The sequence below is a fragment of the Micromys minutus genome, assembly GCF_963924665.1.
Source record: "Micromys minutus genome assembly, chromosome: 7".
NCBI lineage: Eukaryota > Metazoa > Chordata > Mammalia > Rodentia > Muridae > Micromys > Micromys minutus.
The window spans coordinates 67,808,195-67,830,514 of NC_137976.1; the positions used below are offsets into that span (position 1 = coordinate 67,808,195).

Here is a 22,320-nt window from a genome sequence, read left to right on the forward strand (position 1 = left end):
GCAGAGACCTAGAGAGAGGAAGTAGCAACCTGAGACATAAACGGGCAGATGCTAATCTAGGCAGATTACCACAGGAAACTCCTGCTCCTCCACACAGCGTACTTGGACCAACGTTTTCCAAACTCTTCCAAAATTTTCAAGTGGCTGGCCTATCTAGATCTAACAATAAAATCATCTCAAGAAATGAAATGTGACTACTGCACTTATGATTCATACTCTACAACAAGCTTCTTAAGGCAAACTCTAAAACTCTCACTGGAGAACCAGACCTTACTGCATTATCAGTGACCTTTCACATCTAAGCACATCCCTGTACCTGTCCTGAACCCTGCATTTTCTGGCACACTGACCTAGAAAACTTGCATTCAAGTTCACAGTATGAACTCTAGCCTGCGACCTGATGGTACTGCATTTCTACACTGTCAGTTCTAGAAGATGGGGAAAAACTGTTTGATATTTCAGGAGGCAGAGGCAGGTGGATCTGTGAACTGGAAGCCAGCCTTGTCTATGAAGTGAGTTACAGAACAGTCACGGCTACACAGAGAAACCCTGTGTGTGTTTGGGGTGGGGGAGGCAGTCTTAGGACATTGGAGTACCTAACAGCATCTTGATCGATCTGAATAAGAAAATCTTTCTCCTTACCTCCACGATGAGATATTTAAGGCCCAGTATCAGCCTCACTCACTGAACAATGGTGTTCAATAAATAATGGCTCTGAAGAGATGATAATCCCTCAGAAAGATCAGTGGCTGGCCACATCCTAAACCTCCTACAGACGGCTCCAAAATTGCAGCCTGATTTTGTCTTTACAAGGATCCCAAGCAGATACCATCCATGTAGAGAAGCCAGAGAAAGAAACATAAACAGCAAGAAAGCAGAAGACAAGAAAAGTCAGGGCAGGTGAATAGAGAGCAACATAGAGAAAATCAATCTACAAGCTGGAGTCCAGCTCCCTGCAGTGTGGAATTAATCAGTGTCTGCCTACTATGTGTGGACATGCAGCTGCTCTCCCCGCACAAGTTTCCTCAGAATGACGAGCTCAAAATCGTCCCCGGATAAACAATGCAGGTTTACTGCAGCCTGAGTTAGTAAACGCTAAAACTCAGCAATTTCTATTTGAAATATGCCCTTTCTGCATATGCCAGACTTTAACATGTTGTGCCTAATGCTGACATTTCATTGATATGGTAAACAGGTAAAATAAGGGAATATTCATGCCCAAAAATACAATGAGGAAAAAAGTCCCCAAGTTCCTTCTGCTAGGCCTGTGTCTGTACAGGTGTGGAGACAAGGAGAGTGACGAGACAGAGCGAAGGCATCCTGGGGCCACATCTTCAGAGCTGTGGTGGGCCACATGCTGTAGATTTCCTCTGTACCAACCAGCCCTTCCCATCTGCTAGCTTCTGCTAGAAAGAATACTGGTAGAATTATTGTGAGGTGTAAAACAGAATATAGGAAAGAATAGCTGGGCTCAGATAAAAATAACCACACAAATAAAAAACTGAAAAAGTAGATCATTCGCCAGAATAAGAAAAGCCAGGGAGGACAGAGAGATGGGGAAGTGCTATGGAATGGAGTAAGTGGAGACCTATCATAACGAAGCTGCCCATCAAGGAGTCAGGCTGATGCTCCAGCCAGCGTGCAGATTCTCAGGGACGAGGCTCTGCCTAGGCAGGGCATCAGAATGCCTTGCAGAAGACACGGAGATCACTTCTGCAGATGACGGCTGCTCAGCTATAACAAAACCCAAAGCAGAGAATTAGGTACCAAACAGTTTCTTGCCTCTGGCCACCCAGATCCAAGCTATGATAACTAGTCTAAGGTGTTAGAGATCTCTACTCAGGCAGTGCGATGATTCTTTGGCTCCCTGAAAGTCACTCAACTTATACAGTCTATTTGTAAGACCCACCTCTCACCATGAAGAAAACCTGGCTGTAGTTCACACCAGCATCTTCTGAAGTCAGACGTCATCCAGAACAGGACATCTGATTCTCCATCATGGCTACCAACTTGAAGGCACACTCCTCCTTTGCTGGGAGAGCTGGGAGACAGGTACCATAATCCAAAGCAGCTTTACTAAGCCAAACTAAATTACTGTAGTACAAACAATTTAAGCTTATCCCTGACTAGTTTACAAATAAATGAGACTCAGACTATGGTTATTTTATTTGGCTTTGACAATCAGTGGGGGTCACCCCTAATCTACTCTTCTGACTGCTGTCCTGGCATCCTCCCCAGCAGTGTACCCCGGATATGTACTGTTTCTCCTGGCCACGTGCTCATCGTCCATCTCCCCTCATGGTAGTTCCCCCCTCCTCTCTCTCCCTCCCTCCCTCCCTTCCCCCCCACCCCCTTCTTTCTCCTTTCCTCTCTGGCCTCTCCTCCAACCAGGTCATTCCAAGCCCACCTACCTCTAATCTCTCTAGTAACTGGCTGTCACCAATTTTATTTAACCAATAGTTTTAAATCAAGGAACAAGGTTTGCACAACAAAAGCTTGAAAACATGAAAAGTCTCTCATAGGCTTATCCCTTGCCAATAACTGGGCAAAAGAGACAAAGGCAGGTTTTAGGGTTCCCAGGCCTGGGGGTTGAAGGAGACCATGAGGGAGGAAGAAGGCAAAGGAGAAGCCACGATGGGTTTGGTAAGTTCATGAAACTGTGGCCCTTAGAGCTGGCCAATTGGAGTTAAGAGCAACCCGGATAAAGCATAGTAAGTAGTAACTCGGGTTATCTATAGGAAATAATTAATATAATTATAATTAAATACACTATAGATTCTAATAGTATAGAGGGTAGGTATCTGCACAGCTCTTGAGCTGATTAAGAACTATTGTGAAGATAAAGGTTACGTATGTCTTTTATCCAGAAAATAAATGGTCAAAGGAAGGGTAGAAACCCTGGATTGGGATAAGATGATTTCTAGAATAAATCACCAACCCTTCAAAATATTCTGAGCTGGGAAAGGGAGAGAGGGACTTACTTTTACTGGGAAACAATCTTCTTGCAAGGCTACTAAAGAAAAGTTCAGGGTAAAGATAACCACTTAATTTTCCTTAATTTGGACTGTCTCATATTGCATTCAGAGAACAGCTTAGTAGATTGGGAAACAGTCTCAAGGATTCACAACATTCATCTAAGACACCTTCTTAGGCAGCGTCTCCCACGCTAGACTGTATGTATGTTCTCCTTAAGGACAGACGCCTGTCTGGATTCCCCCGAGTACCCAACAAGGAGCCCTATTCACTCTCATCCATACTTGTTTCATGAATGAACCGAAGCAGCTCCTCTGAATTACATGAGAAGACCAAAAATGTCAAGATGACCTTCACTGTTCCTTCCTTAGTGTTTAAAAGAATGGTTCACACAGAGAAGGCACTTGGTAATCCTCAAAAAGGAGAGTAGAAAGGCATCAAATGGAAAAGTTTCTAAGCTGTATGTCAACCAGAAGTTCCCATAAAGACCTTGCTTTTCCTTGTCCTTTATGCAAGTTGAGTCGCACCCAGAAGAAAATGAAAAATGAGAAAAGGAAAGGGGCGAACATATCAGGTGCCCTTCAGGGGCAGCTGGGGCAAGAAGTAGGTGAAGGGGCACAAGGAGACAGAGAGGGATAAACAAGACCTTTCTGTATCTAATTTAGACTTAATAAGATAGTTTGCTGAATGTTAATTAAATACTCAGTGGTTGTTACTAACTGTGGTGATTAACTTAATTTTAAATTAAATAAGCAATAAATGCTTAACTGAAGTTCTATTAAATTTCACCCAGCAAGTGAGGAATATGAGGCTCTTAATTGACTTTAAACAAGATAGTTATGGCAAGTTAGTTGAATTTTTATTACCTGAAGATAACTGCCTTATTAAATCTAAATTGACTATTTTATTTAATGGGAAAATATGTCACCTATCCTTCCAATTCACCAAAAACATGCCCCAATGGGTTCACAATTAATCCACATCTACTTGGATTTTGTATGATCTTTCTGATTGTGGTCCTATTTTACTAGAGACTTTATTTATTCGAGAATGAATGTGGCAACTCACACACAATCACAGCACGCAAGAGGTTGAGACAGGAGAATCACAAGATCGAGGTCAGCCTGGCTATATTAGGAAAACCCTGTGGAAACAAACAAAACAAGACAAACAAAAAGAATGAGCAAGCATCAAAGCACACAGGGTCTAGGGAGGAATTATACACAAGACTGGAAATTAGGATATGGATTCTTTGTTTTCTTTATGTAGATACAACTTGGTGATAAATTTACCATCACAATACTGAAGTCTCCAGTGTCTCCTGCTTTACAGATACAGTAACATCTGTAATTGTTACTGTTCAAGGGTTAGGAGAGTAACTCAATGGCAACTCACCTGTTTAGTAAGCACAAAATCCTAGGTTTGATGCCAAGTACCACCAAAACAAAAAGAAAAAAAAAAAAGAAATACACAAATAAACAAGGAAGGAGGAAGGAATGAAGGAAGGAAGGAGGGATGGAAGATATGAGGAATGGAATGAAGGAAGGAATGAAAATGAAAAAAATTCATGGCCATGTGGAAAAAAGAAGAAATACACAAACAAACAAGGAAGAAGGAAGGAAGGAAGGAAGGAAAGAAGGAGGGAAGAAAGGAAGGAGGAAGTAAGGAAGGAGGGAAAGAAGGAAGGAGGGAAGAAGGAGGGAAGAAAGGAGGGAAGGAGAAAAGGAAGGAAGGAGGAAGGAAGGAGGGAAGGAAGGAAGGAGGAAGGAAGGAGGAAAGGAAGAAAGGAAGGAAGAAAGGAAGGAAGGAGGAAAAGAAGGAAGGAAGGAGGGAAGAAAGGAAGGAGGAAGTAAGGAAGAAAGGAAGGAAGGAGGAAGGAGGAAGGAAGAAAGGAAGGAAGAAAAGAGGGAAGGAAGGAAGAAGGAAGGAAGGAGGAAGGAAGGAAAGAGGAAAGGAAGGAGGATGGAAGGAAGGAAGAAAGGAAGGAAGGAGGGAAGGAAGGAGAGAAGGAAGGAAGGAAGGAAGGAAGGAAGGGATGAAAATGAAAGACGTTCATGCTGGATCCTGCATAGCCATGTGGAAGGGATGGTGTGACACGGTTCCCACCCTAAAAAAGTGTCAGCAGGGTGTGAGCCTCTGTGAGTGTTGACAGTTTATGAACATGATGCTTGTGTGTGTGTGTGTGTGTGTGTGTATGTTTGTGTTACTTCATGTTCCTCAATCAAAAAATATTTTCCCTGCAAAGGTAATCCAGGAATGTCCTCTCTGCTAAGGTTAATGACTCCACAGTAATCAGAGACAGCTTGAGTCCAGGAGGCAAGGGTGTGTTTATGTCCTTAGCAAAGACGGTAAAGGCTGTGAGCTTCAGAACAGCCCTGAAGAGTGTGGAAAAGAACTCTGAAAACATATAAAGAGAATCAAGTATGCAAAATATAAGGATGCAATATGAATTATATGAGGGGCTTCACAGACCTAAAAGAACAGAGACAGCTGTACTATGAGCAAGCTTGTCAGAAGGATACTAAGGAAGGAGATGAAGAGATTCTGGAGTGGTGGTCACAGGGCAAGAACCTATTCTGATAAATTTATTGGTTTTGCTTACAAAGGCAGGAAGGTTTCTAAATTCAAGGTCATCCTGGGACAGAGCTAGTTTAGGCATATACATGGTGGGAATGGTAATCTCAGAGCTGAATCCCACCCAACTAGCTTATTGTTTGTGCTCACAAAGGCAGTCAGATCTCTGGATTCATTTGCCAAGTTTTAAAAGTGTACTTGCTGTCCTTTTCTAAGATGTTCCCAGACATCATATAGTTCATCACCCAAATGTCTCTGCTGATTTTACCTCCACCTATAAATTCCCTCACCTCCCCAGATCACTAAACTCCCACTCAGACTTTAACGCTCACTCAAACATAACAACCTTTCTAAATGGAGAGCCTCTCTGTAAAGAATCCTGGAGTTAGTCACTAGCAAATCACACCCAGCAGGTATTAACCACACAAAATTGTACTTTTTCCTCTAACATGAAGTCTAACTTCCAGTAGCCCCGGCTGACGTAGAACTCGGGGTCCTTCTGCCATAGCCTCACCATGAACGTATTGTCTTGACAACTTATATGATTACCTAGAGGCAGGGGCTCACCCAGCACTTGGGTTTGCAATTTCCTAAGCCTTGCAGCATTCACTCTGCTTAGTAGTTTTTGTCAACACAAACCTAGACATACCTGAGAAGAAAAAACTTTACTTAAAACTGCATCTATAAGCCAAATGAACCCCAAGCTGCTTTTGGTTATAATATTTCATCATAGCAACTACAATATTCATATATTTGTAAGGTCACCGCACACTGTTGAATATACAAATGGGTTAACTTGATTGGTAAATGTATTATAACTTTAGGGTTCTGTCAACTGCCAATGTTAATCCTCACAAGTGAACTGGCTAACCTCCAGGCAAGGAAAACAAAAAGACTTTTAAGGTAGAAATGACAAAGTACTGGAATGCTGACCTCCTTTTCACCTCAATCTAAGAAAAGGTACCACTTACCTTCCTGGTCACCGCAGAGTTTACCTTTCCCATGAGTCAGAGAACACCCTGCCCTCTGGGTGGCTACACCTTACTATAGTCTCTGAAACTAATTCCCTTTTCATACCAAACAAGACAGAAGGTCCAAGTGCCAACAAAATTGTTTTCTTCCTGGAAGGAACACAAGGCGGAACTTAGTGGAAATTCATTAGAAACCGTCAGTGTGGATCACACCATGAGCACCGGACACTTTATTCATTACAGCACTGAGCTCCCACAGTTAGAGTTAGGGATCATTATCAAGATGCACCACAGCACGGAAAATAACAGATCCAGGAACTCAGCTAAAGTATACAGAGACAATCAATCTTTCTGAACTCTTAGTAGCAAGAGCAATGTCAGCCACATGTCGAATCTAGGCCTTAGCCTTCCCATCCACAAGTGTCAACAAGCCCAGGCACTCCGGCAAGCTCCTGCACAAGCTCCATCCCAGTGGCCTCTTCTCTGTCCCCTACAGCATGTTCACATACACTAGGTAGCATGCTTTATCCATCCGAATAAACAAAGGGGCTATAATCTTGACACCCAGCCTTCCCAAGGGAAGATCATTCAACCATGTTCCGTGTGTGCCTAGCCTCACCTGAGACAAAACAGCAGCTGTTTGCTGAGCCCTTAACTTGAGTCTGCCATCATGCACATCATTTACCAAGGCTAGTTCAGTCTTCACATGGTGGTACAACAACCTGTAAACGATCCATTCTTCAGATCAGAGCACTGCTGAGAATCGAGCAAAGGCACAGGCAGAAACAGGACAGCCAGAAATTATGGCTGCTTCACCAGGAGACAGCTTTTAATTTTATTATCATTATTATTTACTTACTCACTCACTTACTGGGTTGTGCGTGCACACACACACACACACTTGCATGCCACAGCACACACGCACGCAGAGGTCAGAGCAAGTGCTTTCTTTACCTAATGAATCACCTCACCAGTCCACTGCAGATGTTTTAATCACCTCACCAGTCCACTGCAGATGTTTCACTAAAGAGAGCTGAGGCCATTTCACAGTCAACCACTAGAGGAGAAAATCCTATGGCTAGAAAGAGTCGGATATAACACAACAACAAACAAACAAGCAAAACCCCAAGCTAGAGTAAGACAGTCATGGTGGAAGGAGAAACATTGCCCAGCTGTTCCCTGCACATTCTGCACAGCTGGAAATGCCTGAGAACACCTCATGAGAAGCTCTCGCTTAAAAAGCAGGTTCCTCCTGACAATGGTTCTCTTGCTAGCAGGAGGTCCCAGAGCCATGCCTGGAGGAAGTCCCCCTATTAAACGGTACAAGTTGGACTGGATCATAGAAGTGCTAACATCTAAATGTCATCTCTTCACATCTGGAAGAATGTCACCACAGGTAGCAGATGCCATGCTGGGCACTCTGAATTGATCACACCTGTAGATCTGGGCACTACTCAGAGGTGGAGGTCCTCACAAATATCTGCAAAGGGGACAACAGACACAACATCAGTGCCCCTGAAGCACTGTCATGGAAATTCCTCACATTTTTACAAATGCATCCTGATTTACCATATAATTTGAAATTCATTACTTTGAAAGTAATGAATTGCAAAGTATTTATGTGTACGTGTCTGTGTGTGTACATTTATAGAGATAGATAGAGATAGAAAGATATATAGATAGATATAGATAGATGACATAGATAGATGTAGATATGGCTATGGATAGGGATATAAATATGGTGACATCATTACTTTGAAAGTAACTGCAGCTCAGGAGTGTTCCAGATCTCACCCAAGCTCACTGAACCTTTGAGCGGCTCAAAGGTACCTTTTGTTTTCTCTACAACAAAAGTGATGGCAGTTCACTAAAACCCAGACTTGTGGGCTCAGTGGTCACACTGTCACCTTCCAGCTAACCCTTCAAACCCCACACTGGCAACTAATGCTGATATAAGTCACAGTGAAATTACTGTTTCCTGCCTGTGCATCTGAACCAAGGCCGTTCCCAGCAACCATCTCATGATCACATGAAAAGCTTATGGAGCAAAACAGAAGCCTTGGGCATGAGTCCAATTCTTGCTATGACACTCAAAGCCTTGTGCCTCGGTGGGAAGGTTTCCTCACTCGTGACTTCTTGCCCACTCTCTGCCAGGAAAGACAGGTCTCACCAATCTATCTCTTAAGTAACAACTAGGAACTAAGTAATAAAAAATGATTATAACATGCATTTCCCACTAATGAGATTGGAGAGCAGAGTCCTGATATACAGGTTTAAAGAGCCAAGGAAAAGTCAGCCTGGAGTGCTGGTCCACACATTTAAATCTCAGCACTCGGGAGGCAGAGGCAGGAGGCTCTCTTCTCTGTAAGTTGGGGACCTGGCTGGCCCATATAGGGAGTTCCAGGTCAGCAGAGGCGACATAATGAGACATTGTCTAAAAGAATAGAATAGAATAAAATAAAATAAAACTTAAGCAATGAAACATGATGACAAGTGTTGTCTCAAGAATTACAAAAGCCAGCAAAGATTACGGAGTCTGGTATTGTTAGCCGGGGGCAGGGATAAGCAGCAATAAGATGAATAAATCCCAAACCACACTGACTGTAACTGAACCAGCACCTTAACCATAATGTCTTCAAACGACCAAGTAAAACTTTCAACCTGAGACACAACAGTCTCCACGTGATAGCCCCACCCCTGGGGTGTGGGAGTATTCTTGGTCCCCTATAGAACAAACTATAGCAAACCTTGGAGGAACGAGGGACCTGGGAGAAGGGGCCAGGGGCTACTGAGGAAATGTGTGGCTTTCCTGGTTCCTCATCTGTGAAGTCAGAAGGACAGTGCTGACCACCAAGACTTGAGCCCGCACTTACTTGGGAGGCAGGCCCTCGGTGCCAGCTTGGGCTCTTCTCCTGCCTGTGAACATCAGTGTCCACAAAATAGTATTTCTCAGCCATGACTGAGAACTTGGCAAATAATTAGTGACAAGAGCAGGAACTAAGCAATTTGGCAGTACTCATCAGCAACTACTAGAAGATCTCCCTCCCTTCCTCTCTCCCCCCCTCCCTCCTGAGAAGTTAAAGGCCTATCTCCCCTGGCCTGCAACAGTTTATTAGCCTCCTGGGCTGGGTCCCAGATGCCAGTCTTAACCTGCTACCCCTATGGCAACAGAGCTGCCTAGAACACATATCCAACCGTCTATAATCATCTAATCCCCTTATAGACTTTACCACCTATGCTTCCCTGGCCAGTTCCACACCTCACGGTGATCTACAAACACACTTTTGTATTGCTCTACACACAGGCCTCAGACTTGGGCACATATTTTGAAATCCCTTTGCCTGTGAGCCAGTGTGACAGCCAGGCTCAAAGCCTGAGTTCAAATCCTGTGGACACAACAGAAGGTAGGAGTCGACTTCCCAAGCTGGCCTCAGTCCTCTGCCCTACACAGGCATGTGCACACATGCCTGCAATGAAAATAATTTACAATATGTGAATTCCCCTGCCCGACAAATATGTGCTTCTATTATGAGAGCATCTATTCATTCCTCAAAACCCAGCACAACAGTCTTCATTGCTGTCTTCAGAGTGATTCCAGGTGAGCAGCCATGCTTTCCTTGCTGTTCAATCTGGCTGCTTTCTCCGTGCACCGGGCCCTTGGCCCGCCCTACTTTGGTCTCTTCTTGGAAGCACAGAAGATCTTGGTTTTTTTGGAAGTCAGCATGCAAGATTTCTGCCTCACACATGGGAATCACACAGGACACATGTACTGAACTTAATATGAGACATAAGCTACTTACTCTCATACTTAGCATGGAGTAGAGTTAAATAAGAAGATAAAACTTAGAAATTTCTCCACCAAGTGGATCTCTGCCCCTGAGATTAAGGTTTCCAAAAGCCCTATTCTGGGATGTCAGGTGAGAAAACAGAGGTGTACATTCAAAAGGCAGGGGCACATTCAAGGATAACTAACCACGTGGATGCAGAAGAGGAAGTCATCAGTCAGAATCCTTTATCATGGCGAAACCAGTAAACCCCACTCACACCCAGACGACCCAGACTTCACCCCACGACCTGACCGGTGAGTGCCACCAGCTTCAATTTGAAACTCAGTCTCAGGACTGTGCATGCTCCAGGCTCTAAAGCACTGGTCCTTCCCTGTCTCTACGCCCTGTGGGAGCCGTGAGCAATGTTGCCCCCTCTTTGGGCAGCAAACATTTTCGGGGTAACTATCACAGGCCAGTCACACTCCCAGGCACTGGGCATGTGGCCTTGCGAAGTTCAGAAGCTTTTCTTCTCGCCGAGGCCTGAGCCCAGAGTCTGACAAATGTTCCACAGGTGCTCTACCACTAACTGACATCTATAGCCCATGAAGGAGACTGAACAGTGTTTCCACGGGGGTTGTCTAAGACCATCTGCATATCAGGTATTTACACTAAAATTCGTAACAGTAGGAAAATGACAGCACTGGAAATGTTTATGGTTAGAGATTCGCCACAACAGGAGGGGCTTATTAAAGAATCCCAGTATTAGGAAGGTTTAGAACCACTCGTTTAAGGCTAAAAAGAGGTCCAGGCCTAGTGGCAAAGCCTTGTAATCACAGCACCTGAGAGGTCAAGGCAGGAGGATAAGAGTTCAACTACATAGTGAGTGAGTGAATACCAACCTGTCTTGAAAGCAACTTTGCCATGTGAAGTGGTTATCATTACATTCTAAACACTGTTGGTTTATTTAACAGGTACTTCAGAAAATGAGAGACAAGAAGGACTCAAAATGAAGAAGGAGAAGGAGAGGAAGAGGAAGAAGAAATCCAGGTTTTATTCATTTGCCAGATACCATGTCAGAGGTACTAGGAGAAGGAACTGTCTTCCACAAATAAGAAACAATAAGCAACTCATAGCAGCCTGTGGAGATTAACAGTCAACTAGGTGAGATCTAGAAAATGAGCCCTTAATCAAACCTGTGAGAAATTGTCTTCATTAGATGAACTGAGGTGGAAAAACTAACCACCAACATTTGTGGTACCACTGAATGCTCTGGGATCCTAACTGAACCACCTGAAGAAAGCCAGCCTACCACAAGAATCCATCTCTCTCCTCTCTGCTTACTAAATGTGAATGCAATGTGACCAGCTGTCCTTGTGTGTTTATTTATCCAAAATACAACACCTACTTCAGCTGCTCTTGTAGGGACATTTTATCGCTACAGCCATAGGACATTTGTCTCTTGAGACTTAAAATACAAACTGTGCACCTGAAGCAAGAAGATGACAGAGAGGAGCATCATTCCTTCCAGTCAAGAGCCAGAAAGATTTATGAAGGGTCATAACTCATGGAAGGGTAACAGGAAGGAGGCATTTTACCACCAGAATACACCAGGCTTCTCTAGAGGAGCCATAAAGCCAGGTAAATGACAGAAAACCAATCTCCCCAATAATTGATCACTTTCTTACTGTCCCACAACTCTACTGGGTACATGGAATTCAGATCACTCTAAGAGAATGGGAGGGAGGTACATTGGAAGATGCTGGTTCCATTTCCACATAATCTGGCTATGTTAAAGGCATGGTAGCGTGCTGAGCAGAAGGGAAGTAGTAACACCAGCATGGACCCAAGAAGCCACTTACCCAGCTTCATCGCCAGGTGAACGCATAGGCCCATTGCATATACACTGAAAATACTATATATCTCAGGTGTTCTTGGTTATGGACACAGATAATAGTGTTCAGTAAAGACACAACAGGGCAGACAAGTGCTCTCAGTACTATAACCACTTAGCTCTGCAACCTTGTTTCACCAAACTCACAATCTCATCTGTAAAATGGGACTGACAGCCATCATATCAGACCAATTTTAATTCTTAAAATTTAATAATCTCTGAGACTGGGGACCATTGTGAAGAAGGGAGGCTTACTTGACTCAGGGTTTCTAGAAACTCAAATCATATCACCAAGATCACCTCGGCTCCGGAGAAGGCCTGGAGGATGGCAGCAAAAGAGAAATGGGAGCATCCACAGGAGAAAAATCACATCAACCAACAGGAAAGAGCCAATCAGAAATCAGGTTGACATCTCCATAACCCTTCAAGTTGGGTTTCAAGAAAATCCCTTCAAAAGACACTCCCATGACAATCTAAAGACCTCACCTCTCTGAAGCGCACACCATACTTGGGGACTAAGCCTTCAGTAGCGACCTTGAGAGACAAACCACACCCAAACCACAGCAATCATGAGTCCTTCAGGGAACTAGTGTGGTAATTATTCTAGTATACACTAAGCATTCAAAACTTCACATTTACATCGCTACCTGGAACAGTGGAAAGATAAACATCCTCTGGCCTCAGCTTTATGTCTGTCTTTTCAGCCTTACTGCCTTTAGCCCTCAGCTAGTGACCAATCTCACTCCTGGGATCTATAATAGGAACATATTAGCCATTTCTTCCAAGTCTTGAGTCAGCTACAGCAAACTTCCCCAACATACTTCCCATTGCTCCTCACCGGCTCATCCAAACGTCTGTGCTTCATAGGCACCTCTAGGCCAATCGATTTCTACCCAAGTTCAACCTTCCAGCAGCAACAGCCACTTTTCCTCCCTCTCTCTCACCTCTCTAGTTTAGTTAGGCAAAGTGCTGCATTCCAAAGCCATATTCCAGGAAATGTCTCCACCCACCAACGCACACATCTACCTCCGAGGGCCTCCCTACTGTGCTGGGTCAAAGTCTCAAATTCACTCACACACTTATGAAAAGTGTTCCTGTGCCTTCTGCCTCGACACCAAATGCTCATTCTCCCAGAGAAGGTTCCAGAGGTCCCACCAAGCCTTGTTCTCTGATGAATCATGAACCTCTCGATATGATTAATGGCCCCCACAGCTGCAAGACAAATATAAACTATACTTTGGGGGAGAAATAGTCTTCCCGTTCAGAGAAGGCAAAATGGCTCAGTAGGCAAAGGCACTTGCAGTAGGAGCATGGTACTTTGAGTTTCTGGAACTCAACAGATACCACAAAGTCGTCCTCTAACCTGCAGAAGCATGCTGACCCTTTAGAACACAGCTGAAATAAAGCAGCCTGTACTGAGAACCTGCACAGTAGCTCCTTGCCTCATGGCTCCATCTCAGACCATAGTTCCTAAATTGACATTGCTCAGTCCTGGAGATCCAATTTGAACAGGACCCATATATGGCCTTCCCAGAGGCTAGTCAGCTGAGTAGCCAAAGCACTGACCACACCCAGCAAGCTCCTTCACCTCCACACACCCCTGATGCTCCTCCCACACAGGAAGGAAGGCCTCCTCTTGTACTCCCAACAGACGACTGACTCAGTGTCTAGAAGGAGTGGGTTTCCACACTGAGGCTTCTCCTTTCTGCCGCTCCAGCCTCTGGTTTACCAAGATACCCTTCAGCCTCTTCCCAGCCCTTACAAGCTGTACCGTCCTCGGCCTAACCACTATACCACCCAGCACTATAAGCCACAGTTTTGAAATCAGACCTAACCCAAGTAATCCATACTAGCTCCAGAATGCACATGCCCACCAAGAACCCCAAGTTTGGAATTAACAGTTATGTGGACACCTCTAATTAGCTCTAAAACATCGGGCAAAGGGTTAAAATGGAGATGGCCCCATCACCAGGCTTACTTCTCAGAGAGTCACATAAAATATTTGATAGAAAAGTAAATTTGCAAAATGCGAAAGTATTATACATTCATAGAGGACCTGACAACCAAACTTAAAACAGTGACTGTAAGATGTGTAGCATTATCAACTTTAGAATAAAAACTTGTTCAGCTAGGAGACATCTTTAGTTAACAGGCCATTACATTTCAGTGGTATAAAAAAACATGAAAAAAAAAGGTGTAATTGAGATCTGATTTAGTAAGATCGGCCTCAATAAAAGTAAGAACCCACCATAGCGTTTTTTTATATATGACAGAAGTGGTGCGTAATCGGTCTTCAGCAACACATGCCGAGCAAATGAAACAACAGCCCATGATCATTTTCTTAAGCCAAATTATCACCTCTCCCTGAAACCGGGCAGCAGCAGGTTGCTTTAGGATGCCAGCTCTCCAAATCATGTTCCTGCCTGCTCAAACCCCTCAAAAGCCATATGCAAAGTAGATGGGCCAGCATTCCTAAAGCCTTTCGGAATCCTGTCTCCTCTCCCACTCTGGAGCATCTACTCTCCTCAGAGGAATCACTTCCTAACAGAAGTGTCCCTCCACAAAGGGTGTTACTCAAGCCCAGCCACAAGAATCAATTCAGGAACTTGGCTTCCTCTCCCAACTGCCTCTGCCCAACTCCAGGCCAGAGCTGCTTACAAGGAATTGCAAGAGTGGGGGAGGGGTTGTTGAGAGAAGAGAGAGGAAGGAGAGGGTTCAGGATAGGGAAGGCAAGACATTGCCCATGCTCAAGACCCCTGGCATAGCCCCCTACCCTGCACATACCCTTAGTAGACTGTATTCTGGAATCCACAAGCTGCCTTCCACAGATTAAATACTAGATCCACAATTTCCTCTTTAACTGCCCTCTTGGTGCTGGTGAGAATCTCACCAGGAGATTCTTGGGGAAAAACAAGAATCTTACTGGGTTTCTGTGCCAACGCCCCCCACCTCAATCCACCAGAGATTACAGGGCTAGCTAGCACTTAACTTCTGTGGACCCAGGTTTGTTTCCCTGTTGTAAAGCTGAGAAAGGGTCCATGGGGGAGAGGTTAACTCATTCTACAGTATCCCCATACACGGTCCCTCTTCCCCTAAAGCTTCTCTGAAAACTGGCTTGTGCAGGAAACAGTAAACCATTAAGTCACCAACATCTTTGAGAGAAAGTTTTACTGCCGAGGCAAGTTTGCAAAGGGAGGGTATGGAAACAGGAGAGTCAGGATCCACTGAGAGGTCTTGCCAGGCCTTCCCTGTGAGGGTGGTGAAGCGGTGGACCCCCACCCCCAACCCCACCTCCACCCCCTAAAGAAAAAGGCTAGAGACATTTTACACTGCTCTGTCCAAGTACCCAAGCCACAACTCCACTGATACGGTCTCCTGTCATACGCCCACCACAATTCCAATCAGGGCCACTCCCGCCCTTGTTTAGCCCTCTCTGGTTTGCAGTTGCCTCCCAGACAAGAAAGGCCTTGCCTTTCTTACTTAAGAAAATTCCCTGTCCTTCCAAAGAGTCAATCACAGGCTCCTCTTGGATTTCGTGTCCCGCCATGAAGACCACAATAAGAAACTCCTTCCACGAACTCCCATAAAAACCTGGTCTTTGCTTTCTCAGTATGTGGCCCTTCCTACTTTAAGTCAGGTTAGGCTCCTGCATTCCAGTGAGCGCTCCCAGAGGGCAAAGTCTGGCCTCTGTAACTTACAGTGCTTAAAAACAGTGGGGATTCCATAACTGCTTACAGAAAAAAAAAATTAATTAATTAAATTTTTAGGGGAAAAAAAAGGCAGTAGGGGAGTAGGGGTCCGGAGCCACCAGTCGGAACCTGGCTCCACCTTCCAGGGATGACTTCCAGGAAAGCCCGCCAGTCCTTGCCTCGCCTGCCCTGACTGTAAAATGGGAAGACTCCGAGTCACTGGGTCCCTAGGCCCTTCCTGCTGTGACAACTGAGATTCCACGAAAGCTCGGAGCGGCCGGGCGCGGCCCCGCCCCCTGGGCACCCAGAAAGGCCCGGGCCGGGGGGCGCGCTGAGGATTCCGGCAGCCGCCCCTCCCCCACGGCGTGCACCCCGCTTCCCGGCCGGGGACCCGCACTTCCGCGGCGGTGCGACCCGCGCTCCCCGCCACCCTCAGCGGCCCGTCCCCGCGGAGGATCTGGGGTTCGAGCGGCGCCCCGTGGGGCCGCGGCGGCGGGAGGAAGCCTTCGCTACGATACCTGGGGGAGGAGGTGGACCGGGCAGCGGCGGCCGCGACGGCTGGAGGCGGAGGCTGGGGCGGAGGAGGAGGTGCCGGGCACTCCCCCTCCCATTGTCCCGGCCCGGCCCGCGGCCCGCAGCGGCCCGCTCCGCCCGGCCCGCGTCCTCCCGGTGCCCGGCCCCGCTGCCGGCCCTTACCTTGCAGCGGCCGGCTCTCCCCGCCGCTAAGGCTACTTATCCCGGGAAATGCTCGAGCGGGCCCCGGGAGCGAACCCACAGACAAAAAGTGAAACTTCGGCAGCAGGCCGGGAGTGGCTTGCTGGTTGGTGCTCTCCCCCTCCTTCCTCCCCACCCCCTTCCCGCGGTCTCCCGTGCGGTGCCCTGAGCGCTGGAGGCTGACGTCAGGGGCCTGAATTCCTGACTTTGCCTGCACGCATTTGTCCATGTAAGGTATGGGGAGGCGTGTGCCCGCGGGCCGCCGCACTGGCCAGACGGGGAGGGGGCGCGGGGGGCAGCGGCGGCTCGAGGTGGGTGACCCTGGGCAGTGCACTTCCTGGAGGAGGGGACGCGGGGGGGGGGGGAGTTGTAGGGAGCATGGGAAGAGGAAGGGAAAGAGGGATCTGCCTCCACTGGAGGAAGAGGAAGGAGATGCCGGAGGAAGTCGAGAAACCAGCACGACTCGGGTCTGTTCTGCAGACGACGGATTGGAAAACCGAGCTCGAGCGAGAGATCCTGCCATGGAACACCCCATCCCCCACCCTAAGAGCCTTGTCGGAGCCCCGCCCAGAACTCCAGAGGGACTCAGAACTACGGGATAAAAGAGAGCAACTTCAGATCACTTCTCGCAGAGTTCCGAAACTTCGAAACTGGGACCTGACCTAGTCCTGCGCTGTGCAGATTTAGGAGCTGAGCCAGTATTCTACTCCTAGTTCGGTTTCCGCCTCCAGGCAAGACCCAGACTCCAGAGCTGTGAGCTCAGACCCAAGTTAGACCTAGGCAGATGACTTGACCACCCACTAAAGTGACTAACCTCAGTTCCTGGAAGGTTGTGGTTGACAAGCCTTGAGAAACAATTGCAATCGAGTGCTTCAGGGCAACTTCCTGTCCTTTGTTCAAAGATAGGAACCTTTGGAGTTTAAGATTTGCTTCCCAACTCTGCCCTGCCAGGAAACCAGAAAGCTTGCTCTGTTCTTACAGCTTAAAAAAGAAAAAACACGAACTGGGTGAACTGGTTTGAATAAAGACAGGCCTGTTCGTGGAAGGTTGGGTTTGGATATTTTGTCTTTGATATTAGTAAAGCTGACGATGAGAACCCCATTTACTACGTACTATGTTAAGATTCGGGCTGAGAGACACTGGAAGCCACTGAGGCAATGGGAGTAATAAAGGCGTTTAATCCTGGCGCAAGGGAGGTTTACACAGACCCTGTCACAAACTAAACAAAATCCAAAGATGTGTGTGTGTGTGTGTGTGTCTCCTGTTCCTATACAAAAGAAATGCCTCACCCCAGCCTAGCAGCAACCTCAGCCCATGCTAATAAAACAACCATCCATTCTGGTGGGTTGGGTAGAATCTAAGGAAAATATGGTCAGGTGACCTTCCCAAAACAACTGTGCGAAGCTAGCTGCTGAAGTCCCCAGTCTCAAGCCACCTTCCACCACCCCATGGCCCTCACCTTCTGCAGCCTGACCCAGTCATGCAGAAAGGAAGTACGCCAGGATGTACGGGTGCAGGGAAGCTCGAACGTGCCTCCTCTCCAGTTAGGTTGTGAGGAACCCTTTTGACTAAGTGTCAAAGTACATATTCCTGTGCTTAACATAAACTGAACACTTCTCCTGCAGTCTTCAAACACTTTGGGGCCACACTGCGTAACCCCTTTGCCCTCCCACGTGTCCCAGCTACAACACAGTCAAAACTAGGAATACAGCAGGAGGAGGATCAAGAGTGCCATGGGTTCCATGAAAGAATGAAATGTTTTGCTCTGGAATTAAGTTAAGATGGGAAACAAGCTCTTAGGGCTTTTTTAAAGCCCACAATTCATTCACCCCGCCCTACGCATTGCAGCCAATCCGTGCCCTGGGTGCTGCTACCATTAAATATAAGGGAAATCATCCACTGCTCATTTAGGTATAACGGAACCTGACCAGCATTCCTTGCTTCAGTCCCTTCTCAGTAACCCATTTATGAAGAATAATAGGGTTCTAATGAGGATTAATATAATGTAATAAGGTATAATTAGAGTCACTCATTTTCTCAGTCATACACATTGAAAGATTGCTGTGTTGATCCCGAAATGCTGCTAATTATGTTGAAACTGTTCTGCGTGTTGGGGAAGATCACTGTATCGCTTCTCTTGAAATGAGGATGAATTGCTCGGGGAGGCCTGGTGTTCCCATGATCACAAAAGATAACTGCAGCTCACGAGGCCCTCACCTGCAGCGCACGTGACAAAGTAATAGAGCGGATGTTTTGGTGACCCACAGGCTGGGCCATCAGGAGTCCGAGCCCAAACCCAAAGCCTCATTCCGCTTTGCTGTTCTGCTTTCTTCTGTCCTTGCACAGCGCGCAGAGACGTGGGCTGGAAACTTTGCTCGTTTTGCAAGCACAGTACAGTCTAAGTACTGGTTTACCGCTGAGAAGAATAGTACAGAATTTCAGATGAGTGAAGGGTGCAGCCCTGTGGCCTCAGAAAGGCCACCAGCAGCTCTGTCATAGGCAGGCTGGTTGATCCCAAAACTCCATTGCATTCATCACAGAACTATACCTGAAGGCCTCACCAGAGCTCATGACAGCCCCTTTTCTTGAGTCTGTGCCAGGCAATGTTATAAGGGCTTTTCCTATGCAATTCTCTTAGCCCACAAGTCCCTCTGAGGGACTGATGTTATTTCCGTAGTTGGTCCATGGGGAAACTAAAGCCAGAGGGGCTAAGCAGCTTGTTCTTAACACTAGTGTTTGAGTACACTGAGCTTCCATAGCCAGCCCAGGAAGCCTGGCACCTCACTTCCCACTGCTGAGTGGCCATCTGCTCTCAGTGTGAGCATCCTATTGGAAGAGCTCATAATCTGTAGCTAGAGGAGAGAGAGAGAGCACATAAGTGGCTACAGGAGAAATAGTAAGGGCATGACTGCCAGGGAAGACAAGAGGCCATAACGGTCTGATGGAGCTTCTCCAATCATCAGTATGGTCTACACAGGCCTTGGTGATTTGGCACCAACTTGATCCTTCAAAACTGCATTTCTGCTGCCCTAAAGAGGCCTCCAGCTGTAGCTAGTTGAAATACTAGAAGGCTCGGAAGTACATCCTCCACTCATTTCACAGGTTCTACTATGAGGAACAGTGTTCCTTCTCCAACCTCTTGGCAACTCTGCAGGCTCCTGTGCAATGTCATCTTCCCTGAGGACTCCCCTCCATCTCTGTCTCCTGTGCTACCTCCAGACCACATCTTCCTCTGTTTAGGACCTCAGACCATAAGACACTGGGCCAAGATGTTGTCTAATTTGCCCTTTCCTCCTACTTTACTAGGACTTTAATGTATCCTAAAGTCTCCAACTCCTGCATGGATCAGTATAGACATTCTATGCTTTGAAATTGTCTTTCCTTCCTTCCTCTCCCCCAAACCTGTGTGTTTATGTATATTGTATAAGTGTATATGTAAGACTGTGTGTGTGTGTGTGTGTGTGTGTGTGTGTGAGAGAGAGAGAGAGAGAGAGAGAGAGAGAGAGAGAGAGAGAGAGAGATGTTCATATTCAAAGGCAGAGGAATATAGAGAAGGTAGAAAGCCTGTGTGGTTAAATAAAGAACCATAGAAATACATCAAGAAATTCAGATCTGAACCCAAGCAGGACAATGAGACAGTAGAGAAGCAATTTGGAGACCAAACATTTGGAAGTAACACCAAGACTAGCTCCTGGTGGGACACAGGAGAAGAAGGTTCACAGACCCTTATTTACTTAAAAAGTATTGCACAATCTTTCCAGGAGTTACTTCCACTGTAGTCTCAATTCCTTTCTCTCATGAGATTAAATTCTTGAATTTCATGGTCTACAAAGCTCATTTGAACTCCCAAGCTTGATTTTGCCTTCTCTTCAATGACCAGGATCATTTCCACAAAGTATGACATAGCAGGTTTACTTGCAAAAGTTTCTTAGTATCATCGAATTTAAATGCAAAGGCTTCCAGTACCTATTTCATATTCACTTACAAGTGCTAGTAGGTTTTCTCCAACTATAGGCTGTACCTTCACCACCCCAGCCCCAACTTTTCAAAAATTCACACATTCTCTGTCAATCTATTGCTTCTCTTCTGCATCTCTTTTCTCCCAACCCTGTGAGTGTATATGTATGTCTGTCTGTATGTCTGTGTCCCTATGTCCATCTGTCCTTTACTTTTATGCCTGTTTTTTTTTCCCTCAGTTTCTTCTGAAAGAGTTCAGTTGGTGATTGCTAATGGATATAGCCCACTGTGGGTGGTACTATCCTTAGGCTAGTAGGTTTGGGCTACATAAGAAAAGTACCTAACATAAACCAGGGAGTAAGCCACTAATTAGTGTACCTTTGTGGTTTCTGCCTCAAGCTCCTGCCTTGAGTTCTTGCTTTGGTTTACACCAGTGTTGGTCTAGTTATAGTCATCCTGTATGATGAAATAAACCCTTTCCTCCTGCTTTTGGTCATGGCATTTGTCACAACAAGAAAGCAAAGAAGAAAGGACACACGTAACTATTGGTTTGGGAAGAAAGAAATTGATGACAGTAGATACAATCAGCACCCTACCTGATACAAAGATCTATAAGATTCAGGGATCTGCTGAGACAGTTTGGCTAAGACTACACAACTAAGGTGCTAGAGCTGCTATGAATCCCTGTAATGATGATGGAGAAGCCTAAAGATGCCTAGTGCCCTTTGGGGAACACAATTGTGGAGCACACTTTTTATTTTCATGCAACAGACACAGAAAGTAGAGTGTGATATCTGTTTGAATTAGATTTTCCATTGCTATGAGGAGACACCATAACCAAGGCAACTCTTACGAAAGCAAACATTTATTTGGGGCTGGCTTACAGTTTCAGAGATTTAGTCCATTGTCAGCTTAGCAGGAAGCATGGAAGCATGTGTGAAGGCATAGTGCTAGAGAAGGAGCTGAGAGTTCTGCTTCTTGATTCAAAGGCAACTAGGAGAGACTGGCATCCTCAGGCAGTTAGGATGATACTATCTTCTTCAGTAAGTTGAGCCTGAGCATAGGAGGAGATCTCCAAAGCCTACCCCCCCCCACACACAGTGACACACTTCCTCCAACAAGGCTACAACTCCTAACAGTACCACTCTATATGTGTCAAGCATATTCAAACTGCCACATTCTACTCCCTGAGCCCACTAGCTTATTCAAACACATGAGTCTAAGGAGGCCATAGCATAATGAAAACTATATTTAGTCCAACTTCAAAAATCCCCATAGCCTATCATAGTCTCACAAATGTTTAAAAGTTCACAGCCTCTTCTGAGACTCAGGCAATCTCTCAGCTGTAATCCCCTATAAAAACAAAATCATAAAGCAGATCACATATTTCTAATATATATGGTTTTTGATACACATTACCATTCCAAAACATCATAGCAAGGAAATACTGGAACAAAGCAAGACCTAAACCCAGCTGCTCAAACTTCATCTTCTTCCTCTGCTTCCATTCCATCTTAGCAGCTTTTTTCAGCAGTTACCTCAAAGCCCTGGCACCTCTAACATCTTAGAGTATTAAAGGCAATTTTAACTTCACAGCTTCTTTTTCCAGTGCCTGGGGATCACCACATGATCTTCTGGGCTCCTCTAAAAGAGTTGGGTCACAGTTCCAGCTCTTCCTTCTGCAGCACTCTTGGGTATAATTGACTCCACTCTATTGATGCTGCTATTCTTGGTTGTCAACTCATGGTATTGGTATTTTCAATTTGATGGAGTTTTTCCACTGC

General features: G+C 45.8%; 1 protein-coding gene and 1 long non-coding RNA gene across 3 annotated transcripts in view; one reads left to right on the plus strand and one right to left on the minus strand.

Moving 5' to 3' along the window:
* LPP (LIM domain containing preferred translocation partner in lipoma) overlaps window positions 1-16,652 on the minus strand; it is a 555,231-nt gene extending 538,579 nt beyond the window's left edge. The window contains exon 1 of the mRNA XM_080919338.1: window positions 16,562-16,652. The gene's annotated coding sequence lies outside the window, so the exon portion shown is untranslated. The remainder of the gene's footprint in view (window positions 1-16,561) is intronic.
* On the plus strand, window positions 16,480-17,765 carry LOC308422690. Of its 2 annotated transcripts, none has more exons than XR_013975083.1 (2): window positions 16,480-16,813; window positions 17,060-17,765. It is a non-coding gene; the product is annotated as an uncharacterized lncRNA (long non-coding RNA). The 2 variants fall into 2 exon arrangements; XR_013975084.1 differs by having other exon boundaries at window positions 16,480-16,808.
* Window positions 17,766-22,320: the final 4,555 nt, after the last annotated feature.